The 16,276-nt window shown below is 32.6% G+C and overlaps 1 long non-coding RNA gene across 1 annotated transcript; it reads left to right on the top strand.

The window, feature by feature from the left end:
- Window positions 1–291: 291 nt before the first annotated feature.
- Window positions 292–14,204, top strand: LOC143059842 (uncharacterized). The gene is made up of 3 exons (XR_012973629.1): window positions 292–506; window positions 6,868–6,981; window positions 14,052–14,204. It is a non-coding gene; the product is annotated as an uncharacterized LOC143059842 (long non-coding RNA).
- The last annotated feature ends 2,072 nt before the right edge of the window (window positions 14,205–16,276 follow it).

Genomic DNA, 16,276 nt, shown 5'->3' with positions numbered 1-16,276 from the left:
ATGTTAACATAATCGGCTATGGAAAAAGAATCTTGACCCATTTAACCAAATAGCAATCACATCATTTGTTTTCATTCCAATACAATAGAGCTGTAATCAAAGCTTTAAAATAATCATCTATATGTATAAATGGATACAATAAGTATTCGTTTAATCGTAAAGCATTTTCATTTGAATTATATATCGGTTAAAGGTAGAAACATCTAGCCTTCAATGTATTTAATTATTATCCCAATATATACATGTGCGTTCAAGTAGTAATAATAAGTGTTATATCCTAGTAAAATAACAGTAAAATAGATATGAAATAGCCTCTTAAAATCATTTTGTCATTTCCATCGCATTCTTTCAGATTTCAACGAATTTAATTATTTGTATAAGCAACACACCACATGTTAGTATAGAAGCACTTTTCTCCTACACACATGATGCATTACATGGTACACGGCATTTCAACATGAAGTTCACAATTTTAACGTTCCTGATTGTTATCATGGTTGCACAAGGTAGGACGTTTTTTTTTTTTTTTAAATACTTTTATAGATGAATCATCATTGTTGCATCATTCATTTGTTCAAAATCTCGTTGAACATATTAATATCAGCAAAATATGCCTATATCGACAGAAGAAGATGTGACAACTCTCCATCCAAATCACAATGTGTAAAAAAACCCTATTGTAGGTACAATTAACAACAGGCTATAAAGGGCCCGAAATAAATGACAAGCAATGTTTATTTTTATTTTTACTAATACATTTAAGGATTAACTTAGGTGAGCTTAGGTAAAATAAAAAAAAATCAAGAATTTATAAGTGAAACTAAAAGCTGAAAGAGTATTAGCTAAGGATCAAAATTAGCTAAACTTATTGATAGGTCATGCAGTTCCTTTTCGAGAGATTTGAGATATTAGATATGGCGGGAAAAGGCTAACTCAGACTGTTACCTTATATTTGCATTGGTTTTTTTGTGGTCTTAAATTAAAAGAAAGAAAATCAAGAATCTGCTTAAATTTTGACAAATGACCTATAATGAGCTATTTGAAAGTGGTACCTAACAGTACAGGGAGATAACTCTGTTAAATCAGTTAAACGTTTAGTTACGTTGTCAAAGAGTCAAAGTAAATACTTTGTCAAAATTTTAGGAAAATTAAACGAGCCAATTAATTTTAGTAAAGGTGTTGGGTACCACCTTAAGTCTTATATTAAAAGATAAACAGGTGATGGAGCGAAATAGTTTACCTTGTTTCGTATAGAAAACACAAAGGAGTCCAAACATCTGACACAAATTTCAAATCCTCACCTAAGTACATCCTTAATTTTTCCTTTTAACGATTCTCTGCAGCTGTCATGAAGTCAATAGGTTTACAACGATAACACCTACATGGTTACTGTAAATAGAAATATGATTATTGATAAAAAAAAAATGTTTAAAAAAAAAATCATTGACACAACTCCTCGTCGCCTTATTTCCTCGACATTATCATTTTTTTTGTTGCTAATATACTTTTAAAGATTCCTTTGGTATATTTGAATATATTCACTGCAGCTGTTGAGTTAATAGCTCTTTCACCAGACACTTGGTGTGATTACGGTAAATAGACGTATTACTTTTTTGTAATTTATTTTTATTTCATCTGAAAATACACCAAGTATATATTGTGATACATAATTATATAATTAATTCATAATACATATAATGATATTAAATTTTTCAATAACAGTCTAAAATTAAAAAGTTAGTTATGCTAATTGTTCTAAATTTTCTACTGGATCATACACATCCTTTATCACTCTGGATTAGAATACCTGAATATGCTGATAAGGTTAATGATTGCATCAGCCCTCTCCTATAGCCACATGCATCACTGCCTATACAGTGATGTAAAACATGAGAGGTACCAGGAGAGGCCACCAGAGATCATTAACAGATAACATATTGGACAACATGTTGGACAGAGTCACATAATAAATGTCAACCTAATTCAAGGGGAGATAATTCAGATACAATCAAACAAAAACTAGTATATCAATATATATATATAACAATAGCAATAAACATAGATAGTACTTTTAAGATGCACACAAATCACTGTCCAGTTGTGATGTGCATCAACATATTATTAATTCTACATGAACAATTATAAAGCCTTAAGTAAGTACATAAATAGAAAGATCTCTCCTCACATGTGAACTAAGTTTTTAATTAATTCCCATTTACTATCAAATTTCTCTCTTGCTCTAGGGGATCTGTAAAAGGAGGTAGATATTTTTTCTATTTGGTAGGAATTTTTAATCATAGCTATGACACCTTTAAGAGTCGGTAATGAAGTATTAAAGCGACATGTATAAATATAATATTTAACCAGAATAGTGAATAAGTTTAGGGAAATATCCCAAGACTCTGACCCATGAACAATATTTTCCACATTAAGAATTAAAGTTAAATTATTTTCAACTAGAAAAAGTGCTGCAATTTCTAACCACAAATTTCTAACTAGCATACATTCCCAGAAAAGGTGACTTATAGTTTCTTTAGTTTCATTACAGAAACTACATAAGTTAGTTTCTTTTAATCCGTATTTCTGCAATAATGCATTTGTAGCGAGAGTTCTATGTAAAATCTTAAACTGGAACATACTAAATTTGTTGTTTTTAGTGCAACAAAAAGGTAAACTATAAAAGAAATCCCAATTTTCTATATGAGTGCCTAGTTCCTTACACATTTTGTCTTCTTGTTTTGTAGGACGTTCTATATACATTGACAAGAATTTTTTATAAAAGAACTGACATGACTTTTTATTGTTTTTTATAAATTCAAATTTATCGTTAGATATGTGAGTAATTTTCTCTGAAGTAGTGATTAAATTTTTCCAGTCTTTTGGTATCATATGCAGCAAAGAATGGTATTCCAAGAAATTAATATTAAGATTATATTTTTCGCAGAATTCTTTTAAAGTAAAAAAAATACTGTTTTCGTCAAGTAAATCACCTATAAAAAAAACTCCTGATTCAACCCACCTCTGGTAAAAGACAGTTTTATTATTAATTTTCAAACTCTTGTTTAGCCATATGGATTGTTTCATGATCCCTTCAGCAATGCCATTAGTGACTGTGTTTAGGATATTCCAGTTTAGTAAAATATCTTTCCAGAAATTATTAAAATTTGAAGAAATCTTTTGGATACCATCAGGGGTCATCAACCATATTTTGTCTGCTCCTAATCTGTTGTATTGATCTATTAACAATGTTTTCCATGGGGATATATTCAAGGGGTCTTAAAGTTTATTTATCCATGTCATCTTTAATGAATAACAAAAGGATCTTATATCTGGCATTTTCAACCCCCCATTTTCAAATAACCCTATCATAACTTTTCTTTTAATCTTGTCTGGTTTTCCTGACCACAAGAAACTAAAAAAAATATTTTGAATTTCTTTTATTTTATCATCCGGAGGATTTGGCAAAACTGTCAATGATTGAATTAGAATAGGAAGAGCTAGTGATTTAATGACAGTGATCTTTCCCATATATGTTAAATCTCTATAAACCCAGGAATTTAGCAGGCTCTGTATTTTTTTTAATTTTTTCTTCAAAATTTACAAGCGTTTTATTTTCACTGAACAGATCAAATTTTATTCCTAAAAGTTTAAATTTTCCTGAATGATTCCAGTTCAAATTTCTTGTAGTTGTTAGTTTATCCCTTGAGTGAATCTTTGACCCAATCCATATGGCTTCTGTTTTATCAAAATTAGCCCTAAGTCCCGCACACTCAGAAAATTTTTCTAAAGTATATAAACATTTATCTAAAGATTTCTCATCCTCGTCTAATAAGAGACATGAGTCATCTGCATACTGGCTTAGTAGATACTCAGAATCATTTATTTTCATACTATTTATATCTGGGTTATTTTTAAGTGCAGCACTCATAAGCTCTAAAGATAATATAAAGAGATAAGGAGATAGAGGATCACCTTGTCTAACACCCCGACCAATATTAAAAAATTGAGAGCAATGTCCATTATTTATAATACAGCTCTGAGATTCTGAATATAAGGTCTTGACCCATCTACAGAAAATAGGACCAAATCCTAGAAAAGACAAAGCCAAGTCTATAAATGACCACTCAAGAGTATCAAAAGCTTTCTCAAAGTCTAATAAAAGTAAAAGACCTGGTAGATTATCATCTTCTGCCTTTTCCATAATGTCAAAAATAAGCCTGGTACATTCTCCAATATACCTCCCCTTTATGAAACCTTGCTGGGTTTCACTAATTATATCCCCAAGAAAAGGTTTTATTCTATTTGCAGCTGATGTAATTTTTGTATCAACATTTAATAAAGTGATAGGTCTCCAGTTTTTTAATTGAAATTTTGATTTACCCTCTTTTGGAATGCATGTTATTACTCCTTGTTTCTGACTAACCGAAAAAGATCCAGTTTCGAAGCTATAATTAAAAGATTTTATAATAAACTCATGGTCTATCCAAAAAAATTTATAAAATTCTGTTGTAAATCCATCCATCCCTGGAGATTTACCATTTTTCATATTTTTCAATGTTTTTAAGCATTCATTAGTATTCAAATTACCCTCTGCCTGTAACCTCTGTTCATCAGAAAGTTTGCGGATAAAAGGATTATTTTCATCAAAAAATAGATTTTTATGTTCTTGATGAAGAATAGGATTTGTTGAGGAGTACAGTTTTTCATAAAAGGATTTTTGTTCTCCTAAAATTTCACTTTGGTTGAAAATTTCCTCCCCATTATCATTAATTAGTTTTGGAATTATCTTTTCATTATAATTTCTTTTTTCAAGATTACAAAAATAGTTAGTACATTTTTCACCTTCTGCTACCCATCTTGCCTTTGCTCTTGCCATAATACCTGTTACTATTTTCTCTCTGTGTTGAACAAGTTCATTTTCTAAAATTTTAATTTCTGAATTTAATAATTCTGAGGGGTCTATTTCATAATTTTCAAGTAATTTAGCTAGCTTGAGTTCTAAATCATTTTCAGTTTTTGTGTTTTTCTTTTTTATATAACTGGCATATGATATTGTTTTCCCTCTTATCATACATTTTAAGAGTTCCCAAAACATGTGTGGGTTTACTGATAATTCTGTTTCTAGGTCATACCCAGGCAGAGAGTATTGATTTATAGTTTCCCTAATGCAATTTTTTATTTCAGTTACATATACCATATCATGTAGTAAGCTATTATTAAACTTCCATGTGCCTTTACCTTTAATTTGATTGTAAAACTGTAAGGTAAGGTACACTGGAGAATGATCAGACCTGTAACTTATATCCATGTCTACATTTTTTACAAATGGTTCAAGATCAGATGAAATCAAAAAGTAATCCAAACGGCTTTGCTTAAGCCCAGGACCACGCCATGTAAATCTTTTTGTATCTGGATTTAATGCTCGCCATATATCAACAAGGTCCAGGGACTCTATCATATCTAAAATTTTATCATGTGCTCTTATATTGTTTTTAGCACTATAATGTGAGGTGTCCTTATCAAAGTCTTGCACCACATTCCAGTCTCCAGCCATAATTATGGAGCTATTTTTTATACCAGATACTAGACCTTTTATATTTTCAAAAAAAGCTGGAGAGTCCCCATTGGGACCATATATTGCAACAAGAGAAAGTCGATAATCTTGAATGGTCATATCTAGAATGATAAAATTGCCTTCCTGATCCTTTTTTTCTTGGTGAATAGTAAATGTAAAACTATTTTTTATTAGAATTGCTACCCCTCTTGAGCGGCTGGAACCAGAGCTAAAGAATGCCTTATACCCCCACTCATGTGCCCACTACTTTTCTTTTTCTTTTGTACAATGTGTATCTGTTAATATAATTATATCATATCTTTTCCTATATCTTGAAAAAAAATCTCTTCTCTTCACCTCCTCTGACAGACCCCTACAGTTAAGAGATCCTATTTTCAAACTAGTCATTTATCAAACAGTTCAATAGGTGTGATATGTAACTCTATCCAACAGTCAAATGTTTTAAGTATACTATGATGGTATGTCATTCCTGATTTTTTAACATACTGACAAATAAAAAATATCATACATTTAGACATCTGTAAAAAATATATCAAGTAAATAAGATCACAATAAGCTTGGTAGCAATTCAGGGTTTTCAAAATAATAACTCCCCACCCTTTTGAATAGACGTATTACTATCGATACAAAATAAAATTAATGTTTTAAAAGAATCCTTGACAAAAATCCTCCTCTTACTTTTAAAAGAAAATATGATGCATTTTTTGAGGTTGTAAAATCGCTTAACTTGATATAAAGAGGACCACAACTACTCAAAATACTTTTGTTTCACGCATTCCACAGTTCAGTCTCTTCGTATGATTGAAAATAGCTCCTGTGAAAACACAACAACTAACTTGAAGGTAATAACGTTCAATAGGTTTCAGTGAATCAATGAATGTGTTTGTAGATCGATGTTTTTGTGTTCTGTTAAATTTTACCCTTTAAAAATGTTACACGATGATGACTGCTGTACCCATATTTTGACTATTTTATTTATTATGTCTGTTTAGTTCACGCATCATTTGAAATATAACTGAATTTTACGAGACTGTCATCAAAGTGAGAGGTTTAGCGCGTTAAAACCTGGTTTAATCCACCATTTTCTACATTTGAAAATGCCTGTATCAAGTCAGGAATATGTCAGTTCTTGTCCATTCGTTTTTGATGTGTTTTGTCCTTTGAATTTGTCATGTGATTATGGACTTTCCGATTGAATTTTCCTCTGAGTTCAGGATTTCTGTGATTTTACTTTTTCAAAAACAAACAACAACAATTCAATTTAAATCATATATTTTGATATTATTGTTTAGAAGGATATGGCACACGATGTTCTGCAATGAATGGAAAGTGTAAAACAAGATGTTTATCAACAGAAATAGGTCTGACTGGACGTGGTTGCTGTCATCATAAGAAATGTTGTTACGGTAATTATTATTTTATATAAATAAAATATAAACTAGTAATCCTGTGTTAGGATGCTAACACAAAAGTCACCAAAACGGACCCCAATTCATTGTTCCGCGGTATCCATAGTGCTAGTGAACATTTTTCAAAAGTGTCATTATATTTAAAGGATTTTGATTTTGTTTTCACATTTTTGCTGTTTCTATGGTTACGGCGGCCATTTTGGAAATTTTAAAGTCACATGTCATGTTTTTATCTGCTAGGCAACATTTGTTTTAAGTTTCATCAATTTTGAAGCATTTTGAAATATTTCACAATTTAGCAGTTTTCCATGGCAACGGCGTCCATTTTGAAAATTCCTAACTCAAAAGTCAAGTCTACATAAGCTGGGCAACATTTGTTTAAAGTTTCATTAAATTTGAAGCATTTTGGAGTTTTTCATATTTTTGCTGTTTTCATGGCAACAGTGGCCATTTTGAAAATTCCAAAGTCTAACTTCTGCTGCAAATTGTTCTCTCCATAATTATATTCCATCGTATACCATGAAATGTCTCTAGAATACATTTAACATTGATGTTCTGGAATGTTCCATGAAAATTCACCCCACTAAAATTATGCCAAGGAGACCCCCTACTGAAATAAAATTAGTTCCAAGTCAAAGCAGACATGTGTCTCTAAATATTCATAAAAGAAATTATAATTCCATCTACTCTACATACAGCAGAAAATTTAGAAAATGTTAAAAAAAAATGACCCCACCCATCTTTGAGCCCCCATAATTATGCCAAGATGACACCCTGGTATCATGGACATTGGGTTCTGCAACTCCCATGATGCAGACCTTTACCCAGAATAAATATAAAGTTTCCATCCTCTGCGGCTTAAAAGAAAATGGTACGACAGTTTAAAGGGTCAGAAAGAGAAGAATAAGAATAATAAGAACTAGATTTGCCATTGCAAGCAATAGCGGATGGCACCCTTCCCCCATTGCCAGGCGAGCGGCAGCCATTTTGAAAGTTCCAAAATCATAGAGTGCATCTACTCATGCCAATTGTCAATTTTGTAAAGTTTCATTAAGTTTGGAGAACTTTGAAATTTTTGAAATTTTTGCTGTTCCCATGGTAACGGCGGCCATTTTGAATATTCCAAAGTCAAACCCCCGCTGCAATTTTTTTCCTCCATAATCATATATACCATCATATACCATTTGATGTCTCTAGAATACATTTAACATTGATGTTCTGGAATGTTCTGTGAAAATTCAAAGTTTTGACCTTTTTGCATTGTTTCCATGGTATATACAGATATTTTGGAAATTCCAACGCCAAATTCCACATCTTCCAATGTTGCTCATCCTTACTGTGAAGTTTCATGAAGTTTGGAGCATTTTGATATTTTTGAAATTTTTGGTATAGTTTCCATGGCAACATAGTAGTTCCAATGAGTGCCAAAATCATCCAACACCTGTATATGGCCGGCACCTACATTGTATCAAAATATAATGTTTCTGAGTTTAAGCATATCAAAACAGTTCACCAAAACAAAAAACAGGATTTTTTCACATTTGTTTCGTTTCCATGGCAACGGCAGCCATCTTGATGGTGCCATACCCCACTGCACTATAGAATGTGGTGGTCTACATTATGGTATAGTTCCATCAATATTGTTCAAGCCAATTCCGAGAAATAGAATGGACAAAAAAGTGTGGAAGAATAAAAATAATAATAATAATAACTAGATTTGCCATTGCAAGCAATAGCGGATGGCACCCTTCCCACATTGCCAGGCGAGCGGCAGCAATCTAGAAAATTCCAAAGTCAAAGTGTGCATCTACACATTCAAATTATCATATTTGTTAAGTTTCATTAAGTTTGGAGCATTTTGAAGTTTTTGACATTTTTGCTGTTTCCATGGTTACGGCGGCCATTTTGAAAATTCCAACTTCAAAGGTCAACTTTGCTTATGCCAGTGACCATTACTGTAAAGTTTCATCCAGTTTACAGCATTTTTATTTATTTTGAAATTTTTGACCTTTTTGCATTGTTTCCATGGTAACAACAGATATTTTGGAAATTCCAACGCCAAATTCCACATCTTCCAATGTTGCTCATCGTTACTGTGAAGTTTCATGAAGTTTGGAGCTTTTTGATATTTTTGAAATTTTTGGTATAGTTTCCATGGCAACATAGTAGTTCCAATGAGTGCCAAATTCATCCAACACCTGTATATGGCCGGCACCTACATTGTATCAAAATATAATGGTTCTGAGTTTAAGCATATCAAAACAGTTCACCAAAACAAAAAACAGGATTTTTTCACATTTGTTTCGTTTCCATGGCAACGGCAGCCATCTTGATGGTGCCATACCCCACTGCACTATAGAATGTGGTGATCTACATTATGGTATAGTTCCATCAATCTTGTTCAAGCCAATTCCGAGAAATAGAATGGACAAAAAAGTGTGGAAGAATAAAAATAACTAGAATTGCCATTGCAAGCAATAGCGGATGTCACCCTTCCCCCCATTGCCACTAAGCGGCAGCCATTTCAAAACAATTTAACAGTGAATGCAGATCTATTGATTGCGATATATCTTTCTGTAAATTTTCAGTACAATAAGAGCATTGTCAAAAGTTTCACATTTCTGCTGTTTCCATGGCAACGGCAGCCATTTTGAAAATTCCGAAGTCAAAAGTCTCATCTATACATGCCAGTAAACAATAATATTAAGTTTCATTAAGTTTGGAGCATTTTGAAAATATTTGACATTTCTGCAGTTTCCATGGCAACGGTAGCCATTTTGGAAATTCCAACTTCAAAAGTCTCATGCAGACTTGACAGTCAACAAATATATTAAGTTTCATTAAGTTTGAAGCATTTTGAAGTTTTTGAAATTTTTGACATTTTGGCTGGTTTCTATGGTAACACAGACCATTCCAAATTTTTAATGGCAGATACTCCATTGGTACATGGGAGGGAACATACCAGCAGAGTTTCAATGAATTTGACCTACCATTTTAAGGAAGTAAATGCCACTTTTAAGGTTTTTTAAAGCGTTTTGACCATTTTTGCCTTGTTTCCATGGTAACACAAGACATTTTCGAAATTCCAACGCCAAATTGCACATCTACCAATGTTGCTCATCGTTCCTGTGAAGTTTCATTAAATTTGGAGCATTTTGATATTTTGGAAATTTTTGGTGTAGTATCCATGGCAACATAGTAGTTCCAATGAATGCCAAAAATCATCCAAAACAAGTATATAGTGGGCACCTACATTGTATCAAAATATAATGATTCTAAGTCTAAGCATCTCCAAATAATTCCCTAAAACCAAAAAGTGGAATTTTTCACATTTGTTCCGTTTCCATGGTAACGGCAGCCATTTTTAATGGTCCTATGACCTACTGCAACCCGAAATTTTGTGTTCCTCATTATAGTTGACTATCACTAAGATTGGTTCCATTGCCTTCAAAAAATCTGCCGGACAAAAATCATTGGAAGAATAAGAAGAATAACTAGATTTGCCATTGCAAGCAATAGCGGATGGCACCCTTCCCACATTGCCAGGCGAGTGGCAGCCATTTTGAAAAATTCAAAGTCAAAGAGCGCTTTTACACATGTTTATTAAAGTTGTTGTAAAATGTCATCTCGTTTGGAGCATTTTGAAATTTTTGACATTTTTGCTGTTTCCATGGTTACGGCGGCCATTTTGAAAATTCCAACTTCAAAAGTCAACTCTGCTTATGCCAGTGAACATTTCTGTTAAGTTTCATCCAGTTTGCAGGATTTTTATTTATTTTTTAATTTTTTGACCTTTTCGCATTGTTTCCATGGTAACTACAGACATTTTGGAAATTCCAACTCCAAATGGCACATCTTCCGATGTTGCTCATTATTACTGTGAAGTTTCCTTAAGTTTGGAGCATTTTGAGATTTTTGAAATTTTTGGTGTAGTTTCCATGGCAACATAGTAGTTCCAATGAATGCCAAAATCATCCAACACCTGTATATAGTGGGCACCTACATTGTAATAAAATATAATGATTCTGAGTTAAAGCATATCCAAACAGTTCACCAAAACAAAAAACTAGATTTTTTCACATTTGTTCCGTTTCCATGGTAACGGCAGCCATCTTGAACCATTCCATGGTGCCTGCAACTCTTAACCTAAGGGTCCTCTATATAATAGAGTTCCATCAACTTTGGTCCATTGGATTTCCAGAAATCTCCTGGACAAAATTAGGTGGAAGAAAAATAATAAAAATAAGAAAAAAAAAAGAAACGTACAATAACAATACGTCACCCCAACTCCGTTGAGGGTGCCATAACTAGAATTGCCATTGCAAGCAATAGCGGATGTCACCCTTCCCCTCATTGCCACTAAGCGGCACCCATTTTAAAACAACTTGACAGTGAATGCAGATCTATGAATTGCGATATATCTTTCTGTAAATTTTCAATACAATAACAGCATTGTCAAAAGTTTGACATTTCTGCTGTTTCCATGGCAACGGCAGCCATTTTGAAAATTCCGAAGTCAAAAGTCTCATCTATACATGCCAGTAAACAATAATATTAAGTTTCATTAAGTTTGGAGCATTTTGAAAATATTTGACATTTCTGCAGTTTTCATGGCAACGGTAGCCATTTTGGAAATTCCAACTTCAAAAGTCTCATGCAGACTTGACAGTCAACAAATATATTAAGTTTCATCAAGTTTGAAGCATTTTGAAGTTTTTGAAATTTTTGACATTTTGTCTGGTTTCTATGGTAACACAGACCATTCCAAATTTTTAATGGCAGATACTCCATTGGTACATGGAAGGGAACATACCATCAGAGTTTCAATGAATTTGACCTACCATTTTAAGGAAGTAAATGCCACTTTTAAGGTTTTTTAAAGCGTTTTGACCATTTTTGCCTTGTTTCCATGGTAACACAAGACATTTTCAAAATTCCAACGCCAAATTGCACATCTACCAATGTTGCTCATCGTTCCTGTGAAGTTTCATTAAATTTGGAGCATTTTGATATTTTGGAAATTTTTGGTGTAGTATCCATGGCAACATAGTAGTTCCAATGAATGCCAAAAAATCATCCAAAACAAGTATATAGTGGGCACCTACATTGTATCAAAATATAATGATTCTAAGTCTAAGCATCTCCAAATAATTCCCTAAAACCAAAAAGTGGAATTTTTCACAATTTTTCCGTTTCCATGGTAACGGCAGCCATTTTTAATGGTCGTATGACCTACTGCAACCCGAAATTTTGTGTTCCTCATTATAGTTGACTATCACTAAGATTGGTTCCATTGCCTTCAAAAAATCTGCCGGACAAAAATCATTGGAAGAATAAGAATAATAATAACAAAGAAACGGAGGAAAAGCAATATGTCACCCGACATTGTCGATCGGGTGACATAACTAGAATTGCCATTGCAAGCAATAGCGGATGTCACCCTTCCCCTATTGCCACTAAGCGGCATCCATTTGAAAACACTTTAACAGTGAATGCAGATCAACGCATTGCGATATATCTTTCTGTAAATTTTCAGGACATTCAGAGCATTTTAGAAGATTTCATATTTTTGCTGTTTCCATGGCAACGGCAGCCATTTTGAAAATTCCGAAATGCAAAAGTCTCATCTTTACATGCCAGTTAACAATAACATTAAGTTTCATGAAGTTTGGAGCATTTTGGAAATATTTGACATTTCTGCAGTTTCCATAGCAACAGTGGCCATTTTGGAAATTCCAACTTCAAAAGTCTGATGCAGACTTGACAGTTAACAAATATATTAAGTTTCATCAATTTTGGAGCATTTTGAAATTTTTGACATTTTGGCTGGTTACTATGGTAACAGATACCATTCCAAATTTCTAATGGCAGATACCACATTGGTATATGAGAAGGAACATACCATTAAAGTTTCAATGGATTTGACCTACCATTTTATGAAAGTAAATGCCACTTTAAGGTTTTTGAAGCATTTTGACCATTTTTGACTTGTTTCCATGGTAACGGCAGACATTTTCGAAATTCCAACGCCAAATTCCACATCTACCAATGTTGCTCATCGTTACTGTGGAGTTTTATTAAATTTGGAGCATTTTGATATTTTGGAAATTTTTGGTGTAGTTTCCATGGCAACATGATAGTTCCAATGATTGCCAAAATCATCCAAAACCAGTATATGCCCGCCACCTACATTGTATCAAAATATTATGATTCTAAGTTAAAGCAACTCCAAATAATTCCTTAAAACCAAAATCTGGAATTTTTCACAATTGTTCCGTTTCCATGGTAACGGCACCCATTTTTCATGGTCTTAGACCCTACTGCAACCCGAAATTTGGTGTTCCTCAATATAGTTAACTATCATTAAGATTGGTTCCATTGGCTCCGAGAAAACTGCCGGACAAAATAGGTGGAAGTATAATAATAATAATACAGAAAAAGAAACAGAGGAAAAGCAATATGTCACCCGACATTGTCGATCGGGTGACATAATAATAATAATAATAATAAGAAAAAAAGAAACGAACAATAACAATATGTCACCCCAACTCCGTTGAGGGTGCCATAATAAGAAAAAAAGAAACGAACAATAACAATATGTCACCCCAACTCCGTTGAGGGTGCCATAATAAGAAACGGGACAAAAACATAAAGTCCCCAAAACTCCGTTTTGGCGACTTAATTATTTGTAAAAACAAAAGGAAATGTTCTTTTATTTAAAACAAAATTGTGTTGGAATATTAATTGCTTGAAGATGTTTTGTTTGAATAACTGTTGTTTTTGATGTTATAAGGTTTACATGGTTTAAAATTATAAAAAATAAACAGTTTTGGGATTGTGTGAGTATTAAACGTTTTTCTGAACTCCACATGGTTGTTAGCCCATATTTTATTATACAAGAATGTTACAATTTAGCAGATAAAAAAACTCAACAGGGACGCGAAGAAAATCAACTATGTTTATTTCAGATTATTTCGAAAACATGTTATGTCCCGCATGTCTTGTAAAATGTCACCTACCTTTTATATATTTAAAAAAATGTTACGGAATATTTTTCTTTTTTACAGAACCAATAGCTATATGTACGCCATCCTGCGTCGATATTTGTGAGACGAATGGATGTGGCTGTACACAATGTAATTGTGAGTGTCATGATAATTGCATTTCGACCAACAGTACTACTTGTTGTTCAGACTATGTATCAGAGTGTAGACCTGATTTGTAAAGCATTTGCAATATGTAATGTTTATTTAGGTAACTGTTACCAAATTCAAAAAAATAAAATAAAAGACATTAAAAAATTTAGGAACATATCTCCTTTTTTAAAGCTCTCATTCCATATCAATACTTTGTTCTGTTTCGTTTATATGCATTTCATTGGAGTTTTAAATAATCTTGTAGTTTAGAGATTTTCGATTTTACATTGTTTAGTTGATATTTAGAGTAGTGATAGAAAGATATATGAATAATATTTAGACTTTTATTTTTGTCATGGATCTTCTCGACATGTGTATTGTATTTGAATATATCAGCAGTTATGAAAAAGAAATAACTGACAGTGGGTTAAGAGAAATGGAGCTATAAAATCAGACAACATCACCATGCTAAAACAATTGACAAAAGGACAAAAAACAAAACAAATAAGCACACTAAAAGACTGTGTAACCCAAACGCCAACTCGAACATGGCGTTGAATTCTGATGATATTTATATAGATTCTGCTATAAATGCGACCTAATGATGAATTTTACCTGGTTTATTTCTTAGTATTTAAATCTTTTTTTAAATCAGATGAGTAAATAGTGAGCAGTATCTTGGGAAAAACGACAAAAAATAAATTGCGTCAATTCCGAAAATGGAAAAGAAAATAAAAGAAAATTAATCATATTTTATGTATATAATCCTATTATTTCGAAAATAAAATATGTTTGGAACTTTTCTTCGAAAAAAGGTTTTCTTACATATTGTAGATGCATTTAAGTATAGCTGCTTTTTCATCACTGTCATCCTTCGTTATGGTATGGTCTTTCACTAGTTTATATACAATTATTTTGACTTTAAAGAAGGCAAAATATGTTTAAAATTTTCAGATTGATGATCCTTTTCTTGTTTTTTCCTTTGCTTTTAGACACAACAGGGTTCATTTATACATTATGTACGCGTGTGAATATTTGTTTATATTTATTGAACTAAGTCACAACTGCTCAGATGTTCTGTGCTTATATGAAATATGGTGATGTAAGAGCAGGGAGATATTTGGCAGTCAAAGTCACTTACAAAAATTTCAAAAATAAAGCATATTTGTAGAAGATTGACATTTGATGAAAAAAAGATCAATTTATCCTAGAATACATCCATCTCTATATTTAAGAGTACAGGAGAGACGGTAAGCTACCCCCTTCCAACCCCGAACTAAATATATATCAAAATAATAAAACAAAAGAAAGCATGTATATTTCTTGATCTCTTGAGAGGTTTGATTTCGTTTCAAGATAAAAATGAGAATGGAAATGGGGAATGTGTCAAAGAGACAACAACTCGACCACAGAACAGAAAGCAGCAGAAGGCCACAAATAGGTCTTCAATGCAGCGTGAAATTATCGCACCTGAAGGCGTCCTTCAGCTGGCCCCTTAACAAATATATGTATACTAGTTCAGTGATAATGGACATCATACTAAACTACAAATTATACACACATTTAAACACTTAAAGTAAAAATAATACAAGACTGAAAAATGACAGAAACTCTAGACTTTGGACAGGCGCAAAAAATGCGGTGGGGTTAAACATGTTTATGAGATCTCAACCCTCCCCTATACCTCTAGCCAGTGTAGAAAAGTAAACGCATAACAATACGCACATTAAAAGTCAGTTCAAAAGAAGTCCGAGTCCGATGTCAGAAGATGTTATAAAAGAAAACAAAAAAAATGACAATAAAATATAAATAGCAACGGACTTCTAGCAGTTAACTGACATGCCAGCTCCAGACCACAATTAAACTGATTGAAAGATTATGTCGTCATCATATGAATATCAGGTACAATACTTCCCGTTAGGGGTTCAGTATCATACCATCATAAAATACATGAAAAGAGCATAACGCGTGTCATGTCAACAACTGGTTTTTAAATAAATGTGTTTAGTTCCGATGCAAAGACCCTATAAATGAATCAATATTAAAGCCAACATATGCAATCTTTAATGACCTGACAACAGTATCGTAACTATATTCCTTCTTAATAAGTCTATTTAAAAGTTGTGTTACCTTCTGAGGTGAATACTTACACTTTT

Source organism: Mytilus galloprovincialis, chromosome 14, assembly GCF_965363235.1.
Source record: "Mytilus galloprovincialis chromosome 14, xbMytGall1.hap1.1, whole genome shotgun sequence".
In the NCBI taxonomy this organism is placed as follows: domain Eukaryota; kingdom Metazoa; phylum Mollusca; class Bivalvia; order Mytilida; family Mytilidae; genus Mytilus; species Mytilus galloprovincialis.
This window is presented reverse-complemented; position numbering and strand designations above follow the sequence as displayed.